Source organism: Parasteatoda tepidariorum, chromosome 4, assembly GCF_043381705.1.
Source record: "Parasteatoda tepidariorum isolate YZ-2023 chromosome 4, CAS_Ptep_4.0, whole genome shotgun sequence".
Lineage (NCBI taxonomy): Eukaryota > Metazoa > Arthropoda > Arachnida > Araneae > Theridiidae > Parasteatoda > Parasteatoda tepidariorum.
In genome coordinates, this window is record NC_092207.1 from 9,467,596 (window position 1) to 9,485,914 (window position 18,319).

General features: G+C 30.0%; 1 long non-coding RNA gene across 2 annotated transcripts in view; it reads left to right on the forward strand.

The window, feature by feature from the left end:
* LOC107451852 (uncharacterized) overlaps positions 1-18,319 on the forward strand; it is a 224,645-nt gene that overhangs the window by 142,638 nt on the left and 63,688 nt on the right. For both annotated transcript variants that reach the window (XR_011636684.1, XR_006225411.2), the window contains exon 5: positions 1,626-1,696. This is a non-coding gene — a long non-coding RNA (uncharacterized lncRNA). The remainder of the gene's footprint in view (positions 1-1,625; positions 1,697-18,319) is intronic.

The window sequence follows — 18,319 nt, forward strand, 5'->3', positions numbered from 1 at the left end:
TTGGGGGGGGGGGGGTAGCTTTCATTCTTTTTTTTTTTTCAAAAATTTTTAAATCCTTCACTATGCAGAGATTTATACGGAAAATAAATTAATCAACTTTTGAAATTTTGTTTTTGAAAAATTTTAATTACTATACGTACCGGTTGAACAATTTCATGTCAATTATTTCAGTTTTAGGAGAAAATGTTATGAAAATTTTTTTTTTATCATAATCAAATTACAACTTCAATCTTGTCATATTTTATATCGGAACACTACAGAAGTTTTGTTTTTTATGCGTAAGAAGCTCTCTACGCATTATTGGTAAAAACTTTAATTCTTAAGTTTAACTACCAAAAAAAAAAAGGAAGGAAAATCTAACATATTTTAACACCAAAAACTAGGATTGGCCTTTCGGCTGTTATCAGTAGCCGTGCAATTTAGGTTGTTTTGAACAACGCTCTAAATATTACAGCAGAGTGATGTAAATTTCACAATGTGCTGTAACTGACAGTGCACAAAGCTATCAGTAACAGCATAGTGAGATTGCCAACAGTGTGCTGTAGTATTTACATCGTTGTCAGAAGCAGCACATTCTTAAATTGTCAGCAGTATGCTGTATTATTTACATCGTTGTCAGAAGCAGCACATTCTTAAATTGCCGACAGTGTGCTGTATTATTTACATCGTTGTCAGAAGCAACACATTCTTAAATTGTCAACAGTGTGCTGTAGTATTTACATCGTTGTCAGAAGCAGCACATTCTTAAATTGTCAACAGTATGCTGTAGTATTTACATCGTTGTCAGAAGCAGCACAGTGTGAAATTGTCCACAGTGTGCTGTAGTATTTACATCATTGTCAGAAGCAGCACAGTGTGAATTTCTCAACAGTGTGTGTATTATTTACATCAGTGTAAGAAGCAGCATATTTTGAAGTTTGCAAGAGTAATGAAATACTTATAGTAAAATTCAAAACAGTAATTTCGTAAATTTTAGAAAAATTTGCAAAATTTTTGTAAAAAATTTTGTATTTTAATTAAAAAAAATTAAACTGCTGTTTTTTTAAACTGATGCTATTGTAGGAATATGACAAATCTCAGTTCCTTTATGTACAGTAGAAGAAGTAAAAATAAATTGGATTACCGGAATTGAAATTCCTTAAATGTCATGAAATCGAACATTTCAGTATGATTACTGATTTGACAATAGCTGGTTAAGAGAACCAAAATTATATCTATTGGAAAATTATTAACTTGAATGTATTGTTATTTATCACTGACAATACAAAATGTCAATTATTTTAAGCTATACATTTTAATATTCATTTTTTAAAGTTTTTGTCTTACATTGTCGTATTTATTTTGTCGTATCATTTCTCCATTTCGTTAACAAGAATGTAAATATGCATAATAAAAATCCAACTGAAACTTTTAGTGACATATCTATCAAATCTGCATTTTTTTTCCTTTAAAATTTTAAAATAAGAAGATTTTAAATAGAAATTATAATTATGAAATAAATATATTCGTATTATGTATTATTCGTATCATTCGTTAATGAAATAATTGAAATCACTTTTTGGAAATTTATTTATTGTTTACCTTTTAAATATATATACTCATTGATCTTGTTTCATATTTTTCAGATTTCTATTTGGACGAAAAGCAGGAAATTGAGCGTCGAAAATTTAATGATCTATAACTTTTGAATGAGTCTGTAAGTAGGAAATTTTGCATTTTGTCAGTATTAAATTACTGCTTTATTTTACTACATTTTGTTGCATTGAGTTTCAATTCTTATTTTTTTATCAGTGAACATTTCTATGTTTATCAAATAATGTAGTGTTAGTGCAGATTCAATACTCGAAACTTTTATTGAATAATGTTTTTATATTAAATAGTTATTAACTAATTGTTTTTCCAGAATATTTATTTTCATTTATAATTTTAGTTTGCTTATGCTTTTTTTTAAAGTATTTTTTTAAATAACGTTTTTTTTTGTGTAAAATTGTAATAATTTTAAAAGGAATGACGTGAAAATTTGACTATAAATAAAAATAAGTTACTTGTTTTGCTTTCGTTATATTGCAATTAGTGAAGTTTCTTCTTAAGAAATACTTTCTTTCTTTGTGAAACGGGAATTTTAAAAAAAAAAATGTTTCTTAAAGTCGTAACGAGTAATAAAAATAAATTGCTTGCATTTTTTTCCCTTTTAATTTGCTTTTGATATTTTACAAGCATATAAATTTTATTTTAAGAAACGCTTTATTATATTTTATTATTTTTTTTGTGGAACTAAAATATTCAAAAGACAATGTTTAAAAAAAATATGACAATTTTTATTATATAATTTTGTTTGCTTTTATAATTTTGCAATTAAGTATTTTTTTTTAAGGAACTCCTTCTTTTTATAAAAAAGTATTTTAAACAAAATTTAAAAAGCTCATAACGAATAACAAAAAAATTTTGTCTTTTTTTATTAGCTTTAGATATTTTAGAAGCATTTAAGTTTAATTTTAGGAAAAATTTTTTCTGTATTATTATTTTTTTGTAAAACTAAAATATTAAAAAAGTAATGTTTAAAAAAATATGACGAATTTTTTAAAATTGTAATTATAAATTTATTTGCTTTTGTAATTTTGCAATTATTTAAATTTCTTTTTAAAAAAGGATTTTTAAAAAAAATCATAAGATAAGATTTCATAAAATAGGATTTAAGTCATGACGAATAATAAAAATAAATTCTTTGCATTTTTTAAAATTTGCTTCAGATATTTTACAAGCATTTAATTACATTAGGAAACGTTTTATAATTATCAGTTTCTTTTTTTTGTGTAACTGAAATATTTGAAACATATTTTTTAAAAGGAATATCACGAATTTTTTGAAATTGTGATAATAAATTTATTTGCTTTTGTAATTTTGCAATTATTTGAGTTTTTTTTCTTTTTGGGAAAAGTATTTCTTTTTAAAAAAATTCTAAAATCATGACGTATAACAAAAATAAATTGTTTGTATTTTGTTTTTATTATCATTATTTGCTATTGAACTATTTAAGTTTCACCTTAGGAAATATTTTACTTTTTCATGGATTTAAAACCCTCAAAAGACAATTTTTAAAGCAATTTTGACGATTAATCAAGCTAAATAATTTATAATAATTTTGTTCTTCATTCTTATGATTTTTTTTCTAATCATATATTTCAAAAATTTTTTCTAGCATTCCTTTCAAAATAATCCAATTTAGATTATTTAATAATCTAAAAAACTTTTAAAGTTTAATATCAGGTCAATAATTCAATTAAAAATACAAAAAAATACGTTTTAAGTACGAAAAATTTAATTTAAAAGACAAATGTAAAATAGTTAGAATTTTACTTCTACTCTCCATCATTTGTGAAACTGTCCTACCATAAATAAAAGAATTTGGGACAAAGTATATTGTGCAACGTACATACACCACATTTTCGCATTTTTTTATTATCCATGAGCTATGGGCAAAAAACGTCACGATTTCCTTGCATGCAAGAAGTTCCTTTGTCGTATAGTTATTGAGAGAAAATTCTAAAACATGAGTAACTATTACAAACTCACATTTGTCATGAAAATATCATATTCGTTGCAATACAGCATCATATCATGCAACTACAGAGGCTTCAATAAACAACCTTAAAGAACTCAAACATGCGAATGGATTTTACAACATCTTATATTTATTTTATTTTAATTTATAACAGTCGACCGAATTTTCGGGTTAACGACTGCTAGTGTTCAACTCCGTTGTCTTGTAATTTTGAACCCATTCCAGAAGACAAGGGAACTCGTGGATTAAGTATTGGGAGAAATTTGCCTTCGGGGAGAACTTTTTGATGGAACTAACCCGCGTTTGCGTTACTTGGAGAGGAAGACCACGAGAACCTCTCACGGTTAGCCTGACAGCAAAGGGACTCTAACCCATGATCTGTTTACCATTGAGGATATTTTACGTCAGCACTGTGGTCGGTGCGTTGAACCTAGGTCACTTCATTGGGAGGCGAGTGCTCTATCCCCTGAGCCAATCATATAGTTATAAACATTATTATACGTTAACTTACTAAAGCTAGTTCCAAACGATCACTTAGAACAGTGTTTCCCAAAGTGTGGTACGCGTACCCCCAAGGGTACGTGAACAGCTTTACGGGGGTACGCGTTCTTATGCGAAATATCTTACAACAAATGAAAATTTCAAAAAAATTTATTTAAAAACGAAGCTAGCCATTAAAATGTACGATTACGTATCTTCCTATTGGCTTTTTTTTGCAGAGTTAACAGTTAATAATTAGTGGTGTCAACAGCCAGTTGCGATTTGTAACTTTCGTGCAATTTTCTTATAGTAAAAAATGTGTTCATTTTTTTATTAGGGGTACACAGAGTTACGAAAAATTTAGAAAGGGTACACAAAAACCATAAGTTTGGGAAACACTGTCTTAGAAAATGCAATAGAACATGTTAAAAATGAATTTGGGCTCTATTTTACAGAATAAAACACTTGAAAATGCTGACATGTCTCTAATATTTTATTCAAAGTAATTTTATTTCGTTTTTAGAGCAATGAGTATAATGGTATTCTTGATGTGGTTAATATGTAAATGGGAAACACCAGCAGCAGTTGAAAGTATTTCCGGGGAGGGTTTGTAATTGAAAATAATTTATGATTTGCCACAAACTAGTACGTGTTTTCAGTATGTTTATCCGCCCTCATCTGTCACGGTATGCCACGGATTGTCTGTGACAAAATTTTTCAACTTCTTTACTTTTTCTGTGGGTGTGGTTGACAGTGGAAATATTAAATCATATCTACCTCATACATACTTCAGTTGAATACTGAATGTTGCAGAAAAGTTATACTTTCTAATTATTTTTCATAAGTTAAAAAGAAAAGATCTACATTTTTATAACAACGCTCTAAAATTCGTGATTTGCTTAAGTATTTTAATGCAAGGAACGTGCCGGATTATAATTTGCTGCAACTTCAATAGGGTGCAGACTTAAACCGTATTACCATGTAAATTAATCCTTTTCAAACTTGATTACATGGTTCAACTTCAATGGAAACACAGCTCAATTGAAATTTTTTTGGTTGCCGAAAATTTGCACTCTTAGAAATTTTTAGAAAAAAATGGTTAAATGACAATTTAATTAATTGCTATTTTACCATATTCAGACAAAGCGGTCTAATAACCATAAATAAGATGGTAATCAAACTGTTAACTGTGAGAAAAGCCGTTCTAATACGGGTAAACAACCAGGATTTTATCGCACCAACTAAGTCCACTTAATGAAGCCACTTTGTTCCTTGCAACTGCGAGCATTTTATAGCTGAGTGGGTGAATCTGTCTGTCTCATGGACTAAAGAATTGGGATTTGAGTCCCAGCATTGACACCACGATATTTCCACCATTCCCTTCACTACATGAAGAATTTTCAGTGTCCTGCACTCTCCAATGCCCATTAACTTAACAAAAAGCCTAACTTCTCTATCCAGTTAAAAAAAAAAATACGGTTTTGAAACTATGCTAGTAGTAAATGGTTTAAAAAAACTTATAGTTTTGAATTTATGTTTGCCGAAGATTACTATCATACTAGAAAACCATACTATTAAACCATGCTAGTTGGAAACGGTTTCAAAATCGTAAAAAGAGTAAAAAATGTTCTTTACCCTAAACTTTACGGTTAATCGGATGTACAGACTGCTGCTGATTATTTTACCATAATTTTTGAGTGAAAATTCTAACAGTGTGTTTCAAGGTATTATGTTGGCAAGTTTCTTTCACAGTGAAAAAAAACCGTCCTGGAAGAAATATGTTTCTTCCAACACAAATGGAAGAACTGGAAGAAATATCAAATAATAATGCCTTTTTATATTTGATATCATTTATAACTATTAAAACTTAATTTGGCAATTACGTAAAGAGTTGCTAAAAAATCATAATCATCTTTTTCTTACATAAATTAATTAAATTATTTCAATAAAATATTTAAGCTAATAGTATTTTACTAAAATATTTTGATACGAGAGAGCTAACTCATTAATCAACAGAGCGCTCAAGTGCACTTTTTCATACACGTCATAGTTACGGGAAAAAGAAAGAAAACCAAGAAACAAACAAACAAAAACTAATAAAAGACTTTTCTGTTAGTTTAGTTTACTGATTCAAACTGAAATATTTATTAATTTCAGTCCTGAGTTGCCATAGGCTTTAATAACTTAGTCTAATCAACTTTCCATGCGTAGGGAGGTTTACGATCATCCGAGTTTATATCCCCTTGAAAATCATGGATAAAATGCAGTTCGTAATTCAAGTAAAAAGTAATATTGTTAAAAGATGGCAAACATTATCGAATAATATCAACTTCAAAATTTTATTAAAAAAAGATAAAATAAATAACACTTTTGTAAGAAGAAGCTCATACCTCCCATTTTCCCTGTTATAGTCAAATGCTCATAAAATTTAAACATCATTATGATGTATTTCGATATTGATGTACATCATTATGATGTATTTCGATATTGATGTACATCATTATGATGTATTTCGATATTGATGTACATCATTATGATGTATTTCGATATTGATGTACATCATTATGATGTATTTCGATATTGATGTACATCATTATGATGTATTTCGATATTGATGTACATCATTATGATGTATTTCGATATTGATGTACATCATTATGATGTATTTCGATATTGATGTACATCATTATGATGTATTTCGATATTGATGTACATNTTATTACACATTATTCAAATAAAAGACTGGAAAACATTATGTATAGCAAAAAATGTGTTATTTTTCATTACTCTTCGTCTTGAGTACAAAAAAAAAAAAGTAATCTTTAGCTGATGAGCAATCCTCAACATCAGATATGGAAACACTTTCCGACTCTCAGATAATTTTTCCTGAATTTCTGTTATTCCACTTTTTAAACCCGTCTAACCTGCCATTCGAGCACATAAAAGTAGTTTCATTAAATCGCGTACCAAATTCATCGACATTTGTCCAGATACTGGAAAATTGCGACTTCTTCGATTGGTGAACCACTTCAGTAATGTATCTTCAACATCCTTATGATCTGCCTTCATCAACTTTTTTCTGCAATCTAAATCTGCCTGCTAAATTTTTTTCATGAGCAGAAATTATTAATTGCCTACATATGGAAAATTTGTTGCAAACTGCAGATTTGGGTAGTTTATATTCCCTGAAAATATCAGCTTGACTGCATCCATTTTCAATTTTTCCCATTTATGCTCGCCATAGTTAAATTTGAGACACTTGTCAGGGACTAATAACTTGTTTACAGGATTTTTTAACTGAACTGATAACAGAAAGGAGTTGAAATGAGGGCCTTATCAACACATATTAGTGTCCAACCCTTTGACCAATAATAAATAATTATTCATTCCCTTTGACAGAAAATGCATAATGATCCCACTGACACCTTACAGGTGGATCATCTGCCTGAGTTGGAAACATCTTGGTTTGTTTAGGGATGGGAAAGTGAGATAAAAAAAAAGCAAACAAGAAAAAATGCTTATCGCTACATTCTCCTCTATAGATGGTTCTAAAAATCGGTATATGTATTTATTTTGAAGTAGAAATTTCAAAATTATTGTAAAAAAAAAATGGGGAAAAAATCAGTCGAAGACAGAAAAAAGTTCATTATATCCAAACAGAAAAAAGTTCATTATATCCAACTTCCTCACTTTTTTGGTTCACTATATCCGGAAGTTCACTATATGCAATAAAATATATATAATAAAATATATATAATTCACGCGTGTACTTTCTACTAATCTAGTTTTTCCATCTAATCATTTTTAGCAAAATATTTATTCAGGAGAAAGTCTTAAAAAATTTAAAAACTCTCAATTGAAGCTTTTTTTTCCCCAGCTAAGTTTACGTATCTATACGTTACAACTAAATATGAACAAATTATTTTTCATACTTAAGAAAAAATATTACTATTTACTAATTTTTAAAGCCCCTCAGAAATCGTAAGTCCTAGGCCTAGACCTATTGGACCTAAGCGATACTCATGTCTAATTTTCAAAAAAGTTTCTTTAAAAAAAAAAAAAAAAAAAAAAAAAAAAAAAAAACTGATATTAAACAGATTAGATGTGGGGGGAACTGCTCTTCTGTAGTTAGTGCTTTTTTTTCTTTTCTTTTAGTAACGGAAGTCTGTTACTTTTTCTTTGTTTCAACCTTGTGGCATCATTAAGAATAAAAGCGAGCATCAAGTTGACCTAGATGAAGAGGGCGCGCATTAATTTTATTATAGAGTCTGTCGGCGGTGGAGTAGAGTAATTAACGATGGCGCTTTTGAAGGTCATTAATTAACCGGGATTTTTGAAACCTCTAAATGTTCTATTGATAGCTGTTCTTTTCTCCTCCTCCTCCCACTTCCCCATCTTTTGTTCATCAATTTAATGGAGGGAGTTAAGACGCATTCTTTCGTTTGCGATCGAAGTTTAGCACTTTTGAAATCAGCGTTGACGAAGTCTCCTTCAAAAATATTGAATTAATAAAATCCTTCGTAAAATTTCATTAATTTATGTAAATTATCTAAAGACAAATTTTGCAATGTTGAAACTTCACCGGAAATCGGAAACTAATAATAGATAATAATAGTGCATTAAGTAATTTAGGTTTTAATCTCTAATAACATTTATTTTTTTAAATCCAAATTCGCCGTTTTAGATAAATTAATTAATCATTGGAATATTTTTAACAGTATTCTAAACAAGCAATATTGCGTTTTCTTTATAATATTTTTAAATGTTTAAAAATCTAATGTTTTTGCAATAAAGCTGGCAATTTATTTAGAAAGATAAATTATGTGATTGAAAAAAAAATGATTATTTTAAAAGATGAATTTTAAAAAGATAAACTATTAAAAACGACCTGAAGTCATTTGATTACTCTGAACTGGTTAAATTCGCTATAAAATTAGATATTTCTTATGTGTATACCATTTGTCAGAAATATGTTTTATAAATAATAAATAAATATTACGGAACATACTTCAAAATAAAAATTTGTTTCTGGCTTGAAATATCTAGATAATTCTATTACATTATTATATTTTATTATATTTCTTTATTATATTTTTTAAAGCACTTTTAAATTTTTTTCCCACTCATCAAATTAACTTTGATGTATCTTAAGAACTAAGAATGCTCTTTTATTTCCAGCTAAGAAATTAAGTACATCGAAAAGACGTTTCTTTTCTTTGAAATATCATCCATGTCTTACGAGACTACATTCGCATGTGAAAGTTTGACCCAAGAGATAAATTATCTATTATTCATAATGGCTAGCTTAAATATTAGTTAAACGTGACTCTAAATATATGCTATAATACTCGCTTGTTAACTCATAACAACACTGGCATTTAAAATTGCGTCCTTTTATTGACATACCATCAAAGATTTGTACCCATCAAATTTGAATATTAATTGTGTATTTTGAACCCAATCCAGAAGACAAGTGAACTCCTGGATCAAGTATTGGGAGAAATTTGCCTTCGTGGAGAACTTTTTGATAGAACTAGCCTGCATTTGCGTTACACGGTTAGGAAAACCACGAATACCTCCCACTGTTAGCCAGACTGCAAAGGGACTTTAACCCATGATCCGTCTACCACTGAGGACGACAGCACTGTAATCGATGCAAGCCGAATGTTCCTGTTTACACGCTAAACTAACGTAAAAAGTAATTACCAAGAATCGCTACAAACTACTGTTTTTTTAATCATACTACTTGTAGTGCGTTATTTTCGACCACTGCTTGTTCCTTAGTAACTATCCAATATTAGTAATTAGACTTTACAATTAATGTGAGGAGATATTTTACGAATAGAATCCAGCAAAATTGAATAAACCATTTATTCCACAACGGATTACTATTAGGAAGGCAGTATTGATTCCTGGTAGTAAAAGAATTTGAATAGAAATAATTCTTTTCACTTAACGAATTACTGAAGCCTCTCTCTTTAAATTACTTCATCCAAAGCTCGCTCTCTTTTTTTTTCACGTACAAAATAAGTGCTCTTTTTTCTTGTTCCTTACGATCAGTGCTCCCAGTGATATATTTCACGAAACGTCAGCTCATGAATTCAATCTGTGTGTTGCATTCGAAGGTTACCATGGCGACCGCCAATCAGCTCCAAGTTTGCAAGTTCGACCATGCATACAAAAATAGATCCGTTAGATTCTTTTACTTTGATAATCGGGACTGTCCTAAAAGTTACAAAAAAAAAAAAAAATTACATTTCTATTTCTTTTTCTTTTTATGGAAGTGGGTAGGGAAAATTTAAACAGTGGACCATATCTGTGTCATTAAGTAAAATAAAGATTTAAAAAAAAAATGGAAAGATGTTAATTTGAATTTAATTATCACTAGGTTTAATTACTTAATATACAGACAGGATATACATATGTATTTATATTAAATTACGGACTTAGTGTTAAATTATATTTTTCATCTATTGCTTTTACTATTTCAATACCTTAGTAGATTGAACATTTTTAACTTCTTATTTTGTCACTGTGAAATGATTTTGAGAGAACTAATCGAAATCAAAACTTTGAGCTTGAAATTTGTTACCCGAAGTTTGTGATTCCTTTTTGTTTAATTATAGAATTGGAGCCGTTATGGCTCAAGAGCTATAGAGCGTTATGGCTATAGAGCGTTCGCCTTCCAATCAGGTGAATCGGGTTCGAATCCGAGCGATGGCTGGTCGATGCGAATTCCGTATCCGGCTTTGCACCGATCACAATGCTGACTTATATCCTCATGTGCTAGAGTGGTGGACGAATCATGGGTCAGAGTCGCCTGTTCGTCGGGCTAACCGTGGGAGGTTGTCGTGGATGTCCTCTCCATGTAACGCAAATGCTGGTTAGTTCCATTAGAAAGTCCTACACGATTACAAAATTTCTCCCTAAACTTGATCCAGGAGTTCCCTTGTCTTCTGGATTGGGTTCAAAATTACAAGGCTGCGTAGTTGAACATTAGTAGTCGTAAACCAAAATTGGGTCGGCTGTTCAACGACGGTTATAAAATAAAATTAAAACAATAGCATTGGTTTGGAGTTCTTTAAGAATCTGACTGATCCGAATGTAAAATAGGTAGGTTTTTTTCAAAATTTACTTCCCAATAGCACATGACACCCAATAGCAATAGCAATCACTGACAGCAGCCAGTGATGTTTCACTTCGGTGTTTTACGAGGGTTGCTATTTATATTTCTGGCCTTGGCAACAGTAAGTGTTGCTAGGCGACCGCAGACGATTTTAATCGAAAGTGATATTTTTAAACATAAATTCAGCAGACGATTTACCATTATAGCTTCATTTGTGTTGTTGACAGTAAATTGAAAAGTTCTTCTCTTTCAAAAAATGGAATTGAATCGTGAACATTTTCGTGCCATTATTTTTCATAACTTTCGACGTGGATTGTCAAGACAAGAGTGCTTCGATGAACTTAATTCTTTATTCAGCGATAAAGCGCCATCCTACAGCACTGTAAAAAATTGGTATAACGAATTTAATCGTGGTCGATGTTCGATCCAGGACGAATCCCGTGCAGGTCGTCCAAAATCCGTTGTTGTGCCAGAAAAGATCGATGCTGTGCGTGAACTGATAAAGCAAGATCGTCATGTGACATACCGTGAGATAGAGGCGTCTTTGGACATTAGTATGACTAGCATCAATAAAATATTGCATGAACATTTGAGCGTAAAAAAAATTTGTTCGCGTTGGATCCCGCATAATCTGACAAACGCTCAAAAAAAGGCTCGTGTCGATTGGTGCAAGGAAATGTTGGAAAAATACGTTCAAGGTACATCAAAGGCTGTGTATAACATCTACACAGGTGACGAATCATGGATCTATGCATATGAGCCGGAAACAAAACAGCAATCAACTGTATGGGTCTTCCAAGACGAGGCAAAACCAACAAAAGTTGTTCGAGGAAGAAGCACATCGAAACAAATGATTGCCTGTTTCTTCGGCATTAACGGTCATGTGGCAACAGTGGCGTTAGAGCAACGCAGGACGGTCAATTCTGAATGGTACACGACCATTTGTTTGCCAGAAGTCATCGGAGAAATTCGAAAAAAGCAGAAGAACAGGCGAATCATTCTTCATCATGACAATGCGAGCTCTCACACATCGACTCAAACAAAGGCATTTCTGACGGAGCGAAAGATCGAACTGATGGGTCATCCGCCGTACAGCCCTGATTTGGCACCCAATGACTTCTTCTTATTCCCACACATCAAAAATAAATTACGTGGACAACGATTTTCGACCCCCGAAGAAGCGGTTGATGCATTCAAAACGCATGTTTTGGAGTTACCTCAATCGGACTGGAAAAAGTGCTTTGAAAATTGGTTCAAACGCATGCAAAAGTGTATTGATCATCATGGAGAATATTTTGAAAAACAATAAAACCAATTTCGATCCTACATATTTGTTTTTTCATTATTAGGCCAGAAATATAAATAGCAACTCTCGTATTGGGAGCCGTGTCCTTACGATCAGTTTACTGGGAGTATGTCAAATTGCACCCAGTATATCGAACATTTATTTTAAATCGTTGAAACAAATGCCTGCAAACTTCATTGAAGACTCCTTCAAGGCAAAATAATACAGTAAAGAAAGAAGGAATTAGTACTATGAAAATTTAAATAGTAAACAAAATGCGAGTATTTTTTGTTGGATTTTTAAGTTTAAAACTTTCCATCTTTGTGAAAAACTGTTGGTACTAGTTATATCAGTTTCATCAACATGACCCTATCTCTCCACTCCTTTTCTCTAATACTTCACTTCGAGAAAGCAGAATACAATGTCTTATCAATCTTAGATTAAGTCATTTTTTTTTTGTATCTGCTATATTTTTCCTCCTCCAATGTAATTTTTATCCAAAGTCACCTTTTGTATTTATAAGAGAAAAAAAAAGTTTCTTGAGTATCTTTATCGATTTTTCATCATTTTTGTCTCGATGATTGTATAAGAGACGAGAAATGTTTGAAAGGAAGATAAATTTTAGACGAAAATTAAAGGGATGAAGAATGATAATCGTAACTGTGTTTACCAGCTGTTTTAACATTATTACTGAGACGCTATTTTAATAATGGCTTGTGACGTAATCCGTGAAATCAGATATGAATGGCGGCTGTACATGCATTTTCTTTACTTCTTTTTTTTTTCTATATTAATTTTCAAATTAGCGTTTAGAGCAAAAAACATTGTAGAGTAAAGAAACAAAAAAGTTTTTCTCTTAAAAAATAAATGTGTTTCTCAAGCCAATTAAATAGTTTTATTTTTTTCTGATACAAATTATGGAATGCATCACTTTTGAAAGACGTGTAGGGATTTTTCGGTGGTAATAGAAGTTTATTACGAATATGGTGCACCCTTGTACGTTCTTTGTTTAAGACCTTGCATGAACAAAATTATTTTCTCCCTTTTTATTTATAAAATGCAATTTTTAATACCATTGTTTTATTTTCAATATTTTTTTTTAAGTGTTTATTAGATTCTTTAGATGTGAAATTGGTCGAAACTTCGATCGGTGATGCGATGAAGTTCGTTTATACAATTTAGAAAACAATTTTAATTTGTAAGAGCACTAATCATAGAGGTCCAGTAAAAATTTAAACACTCTATCTAGACAGAAAGTTATCGGATGGTTTATTATTTTTTTTTTTACGGAAATGAAATGGTATAAATTTCTCTTGTTCCAACCAGAAAACGGTTATAACTTGCATTGTCATCCAGCATAGAGATTTAGTTAAAATTTGAGAACTTTAGCTAATCGAAAAGTGATAGAAATCTTTTTTCATACGATTAATTTCAATTGGCGATAAAAATGGCAATAAATATTGTCCGTAGCAGTTAGAAAATAGACTATCTAGTTATAAATGACATTAAAATTTGCTTTCAGTGGTCAGGAAACTCTTGAAACTTGCATTGTTATGAAGCAAACAGCTCAACTTGAGATTTGAGTGCTGCAGCTAGCTTATTTGTTGTTTGTTTGATCAGAAGAGCGGTCCAAAGCTTGGACCTTTTTGAAGTTAATTTTACCTTTTGCCTATTATGCCATATCTAAATAATCTTTTAAGTGAATCGAAAAATTTTTGCTCACAATTATATGAAATTCCTTTATTTAACGATGATTTCATTCAAAAAAATAATTTTTAATAATTATTTATTATTTTATTTGATAATAGGCGGAAAAGTTTTAAATTGTGATGCATACAAACTTTTACATGGTTTTAATACAAAGTTAAAATACAAAATTTGAATAAAATCGGACGAATCGTTTAACTATACGACTTCTTGAAGCATTTTTTTTATTTTTTATAAAAAACAATTTATTAAGTCTATTTTTTTATTTTATAAACTACGCAGTACAACCGATCATTTTTGTGCTTTCACTAATCAATGTCCAACTGTGATCACACAATCAAATCATCACAATCAATCCCAACCCTGAAGACAAGGGAACTCCTGGATTAAGTATATGGACAATCTAACCTTCGTTCAGGACTTTCAGACAAAATTACCCATATTTGTGTTTCATGGAAATGGTCCACTGTGGTCGAAGCTTATCGATCAGCCATCTTTTGGAATCGAACACGGGTGTCTCTTTGGGAGACGAGGGCAATATGATCTGAGCCGCCGAGGCTCCATTTGGTCATTTAACTAAGGCTAATTTAATGTAGGTGGTTTGTTATTTTATCTATCCATGTATATGCTTAATTGACTGTCTATTTTATCTTCATATTCTACATATCTACATATTTATTCAAATTTATCTGCATTTTCCCGGGAATGCTAAGAATAATTTCAGTTGCATGTTCATCTGTAAAAGACTTACCAGTTATTATATTAACCAGTTTTTCAATTTCCTTTCCTTAAAAAACTTAATTTGGAAATCGAATTCGCTTCATTTAAGGGAAAGCTATCCCAGCAACTTCGGGATTTTGCATCCGGATTCCGATATCCTGGCATCACGTGATCACTACTAGAAGTCATGTATATTTATTATCTAATTATTTTTTAGATGCAGGCAAATGTAAGGGGGGTGGGGGAGTTGGAGAGACTAGGGGGGGGAAAATGGCAAACCATCAGCAAAGATCATTGCACGATTTCCGACCGGAAATTGAAAACATAGAAGCTTCGTGAACCATTCGTCGCACGTGCGACGATTTAATTCAGATTTCCTACAAAAAAAAATAATAAATAAATCTAATACCTATATCGCAGTACACAAAATCTAAAAATCTTCTCGAAAAATGACAGAACAATAATAACTTACAAAATATGATAGGTGGCGCTAGTTACCCTTCTGATCAATTTCAACCTTCCTTGGAGTTAATGCTTATTATTTGTTGTAATTTGGGGCTCCATAACGTGTGTATTAATCTAATGGATTTTTGCCAACCTAGTATCCTGTGCTTGCTCAATTACTGTTATTATTTTTTTTTTAAAGTTTTCTTTTGCTTTGATCTGAAAGTGAGAAGGCGTATTTCTGTACTATTTGTAGATATTTATAAGAGATACAAAGAGTGTTTAGCAACCCTATTTTAAAATAAATACAGTGGCATAGTTTTAATGTATGTTCGGAGGGGTTACGCCTCTATATATATATATAAATATATATAAATACAAGAAAACACGAAGAAAGTTAAGNTACTTATATATATATATATATATATATATGTTATTGTGAAGGACCGAAATTGGTGGTTGGTGACTTCTACCAGTAAATGTTGACAATCACATAGTTGCTTTGGTAAATGTCCGAAATATATACCAGGTCTAATTAAGTGCTACCGGCCGGTATAAATTTGCCCGGTATGCCCGACACCAATGCTTTTTTAAGGTCAAGTGCAGCTGCCCAGTATACATTTAAACGGTACTCCGAACGTTTCTTCTAATCTGTCCTCAGCAGATATTAAAATATCGAATATATATAATAATATCCACGAATAAATTAATATCAAATCAGATATAACAAATATTTTGGACATTCTCCAAAGCGACTATGTGATTGTTGACAGACATCGATGTACAGACAGTGATGAATCCTTTCTTTTGAAATAGATGAAATTTATGTCAATGATAAGACTTCTCTTTGACTGGGATAGCTGTCTTCAAAGATAAAAGTTTTCTTATCATTGATGCAGGGAAATTGCATTTTTGTTAATTAAATTTTTAAATTTCATTAACAAAAATTTTAAATTTCATTAACAATTTTTAAATTTTATTATTTGATTAAATTTCAATCCCACAAGTATTTGGTTAATATTATTATTAAAATTCATAAACATTGTTATCGAACCTTTTTTTTTGTGGAACTATTATCTTTTGAAACTGTAATATTTAAATTAAAAGTAAATAATTTTATAATTATCACTAATTTGTTAGTGCCTTTTAGAAAAATAAAAAAAAAGAAAACGCTCGCAATTACTTCTTTAGCGTTAACTAGTAGTTTATAAAGTATTACATTTATAATAGAATGTCGAATTAATGCATAAATGTGGAAGGAGAAAAGGGTTAATACCTATGTACTTTTCTAAAAAACCAACCCTTTTCCAGGTGAGGAAGTTGCGGACGATAACCCTTTAGTTTCCGGCCAAATGTTTAAGGTCACCTTTTTATGTAGCTACCGAGGGGGGTGCCCTTTAGTGGGGCCCTTTTTTTTTACTATCAAAACCTCTCTCCTCCGTTTTTTTTTTTTAATAAAAAAATCTTGCTGAGATAGGCAAATTATCTTATTCCCCTCGTAAATTGATTTTGGGTAAATGTTTAACGCATTTTTGTTACGAATATGGTTCTCTTTCTTAGTACTTATTATTACAATTATTTACTAACAATACATAAAATAGTTCTATAAACCTTTATAATTCTTTCTATCATTTCAATTTAACATTAATCAACTACAATCGAGCTGCAAGACGCAGATAATTCCTAGCCCTGAAGTACTGTTCTTTGGGTTCTATTTGAATTATCTCAATTTAGATAAATATTCCTAATGGTAATTGTTTAATAGAATGATATTAAAATTTAAAAGTTTTTTTTTCTATTGGGAATTTTTTGCTTTAAGCGTAATAAAATTATTTTCTTTACTTGTTCTTATATTTTAAATATTAAAATAATTGTTGCTGATTTATTTTCATCATATTGTTATAAACTTCACTACAAAATTTAATGTTAACGTTTTTTTTTAATAAAGCGTTTTTTTAATATTATTAATACTTTTTTTAATACTTATATTTTTACATATTTTTTTAATTATATTAAAATTTAGTGCTAATGTTTTATTTTATTTTATTTATATATTATACATAAAAGTTAGCTTCTGAAAATTTCGCAACTTAGAAAATATTAGTGTAAAGTCGTTTGTTACAAAAAAAAAAAATTGATTGAACTTATTTTAATCTTTCTTCAAACTGAAAAAAATATAATTTTTGAATAAATAATGCCATTAAAAAGGTGGTTTCTTGACATTGTTTTTAATTTTTAACTTTTGTTTTTAAGTAAAATAATTTTAGCATATAAATAAAATAATAAAATGCGTAGTGAGACGCTCTTGGGGAATCAAATTGCATTTTAAAAGGATAGTTTGTAAGTTTGAAAAAACTAAATGCTTGATATTGATTTAATATAGATTTAATACAGATAGTATATGTAGAATTGGCATTAACTACAAAATGCAAAGGGTTACAATCAAGTTATAAGTTTTTTCTTCATATAAATTAATATGGAATTTAATTGAATTTCTTTAATTGAAATGGAAACACTTTCCATTAAGATGAAAATACTTTCCATTAACAAATTCAGTGGAATTTTTTTACGTGACTTTATATTCACTTATAATTAATATCGCAATTATATTTAGTTTTCGGTTTTTTTAAAAATCACTGGCAAACAAGCATTACTGGTAATAAAATGTATTTCTCTGTAATTACATCACGTAATCATGATTACATAATTGCATCACGTAATCATGATTCTTTGAATCGCACAACACATAGTATGTCATATGAAATTGGATTTTATTACATTAATCATTAAGTTCGTTTAGCTCAATTATTGCGCAATGAAAAAAAAATTAAAATCTAATATCCCGAGACATTTTTCGATTTTTTTCTTCTAATTTAACACGAGTATGTTAATATTTCATTTATTTCAATAAAATTCAAAATTTCTGTAATTTTTTGTAAATGTATTAATATACCTTACATACTTTAAAAAATCATATATTTACGAATAAAAAACA